At 37.8% G+C, this 1,249-nt stretch overlaps 1 pseudogene; it reads right to left on the bottom strand.

The window, feature by feature from the left end:
- Nucleotides 1-573: 573 nt before the first annotated feature.
- LOC124521000 (60S ribosomal protein L36a-like) lies at nucleotides 574-892 on the bottom strand (annotated as a pseudogene).
- Between the last annotated feature and the right edge of the window lie 357 nt (nucleotides 893-1,249).

The following is a 1,249-nucleotide window of genomic DNA, read 5'->3' as shown; positions in this document are numbered from 1 at the left end:
TTTAATTATTTGACCTGGAAATCTACCATTAATTAAAAATAATGTATATACATTGACATTTGGCAAGCAATGGATCAATGCTACTGTGAGATGCATGTATCATAGTTAGCCTGTTTCCATTCATAAGTGGTTCAGTCATTTTGACTAAAAAGCTTTACTTAATGAATGACTTAGTAGTCAGAATGGTAAATTAGTATGTGCTTGTTTTAATTGTCTTGATAGTCAAAGCCTAGAGAGGTGAAATACATGAAGGAAGGTGAAAAGCAATAAACAATAGGGAATGGTGGAGACTGTGGCCAACCAAAGAACAAATAACCTGCATGAAGTACCATTGACTGTTTGTGTATTGCGGATTGTCACTGTACAAGAATGTGGGCAAATTGTTGCCAGATTTTTCTGTTTTAAGAGAAGCTAATAATAAGGGAGTTTTCTTTAAATCTAAAATCTCTCCTCTCCTTCTCTTTCTTCTCCTTTTCCTTCTCCTTCTCCTTCTCTTCTCCTTCTTCCTCTTCCTCTTCTTTTGAATATAACCTCTAGGTTCTGTTGTCTTCATAATATAACAAAATATGAAGCTTAGAACTGAATTACTTGACCCTTGCCCTTCTGTCTCCTCCCAGTTCAGAATGTTTGCATCTCTTAACAGCCGGCGTTCTCTTAGATCTGCACTTGTGGCTCAATACATTCAAGCCTCAGCACAATCTTATCTTCGTTTTAGCCTGTTTCTGGAAAATTGGCTTAGTTTGCCCACTGTAGCCACTCTGTTTCCTGTCAAAATGCCTCTTTCCCTGGGCATAAAGAGAATCTTTGCCTTTTTGTACTCTGTCACTTTGTGGGGTTGGTGCTTGCCACACTTGTTGCAAAAAGTTTTGTGGGTTTTAGGAACATTCACCATGTTTGCAAGAACGCTATCATCATGGGTAAAAAAGATCTCTTTTTGCAAGAAAGGTGGTGGGCAAAAGAAAACACATCTGTAAACCATGTCCAAACCCTAGGGTTCTAACTGACCATCTCTCTTTTTGATAAATGAGGGCAATATTCAAATATTTTCTTATTCAATTAGTGTATATTTATACTCTTAAAACACATAAGACGTCGTTGTGAGTACATTGTGTGAGGTTACACTCTTGTCTGTGAGTGAGCAAGGGTTATTTGAAAAACCACCCTTGGCTGGAGACTAGTTTTGTCATAACCACATGAGGGCAGAGACTTCTATATAATCATGCAGTGCTTGTTTGCCAGAAGAGAAGAT

Source organism: Lynx rufus, unplaced genomic scaffold, assembly GCF_022079265.1.
Source record: "Lynx rufus isolate CCGP_SWC_20201006 ecotype Redwood Valley unplaced genomic scaffold, mLynRuf1.p SCAF_3, whole genome shotgun sequence".
NCBI classification, from domain to species: domain Eukaryota; kingdom Metazoa; phylum Chordata; class Mammalia; order Carnivora; family Felidae; genus Lynx; species Lynx rufus.
The sequence above is the reverse complement of the archived record's forward strand: the minus strand, read 5'-3'. Positions and strand labels throughout refer to the sequence as shown.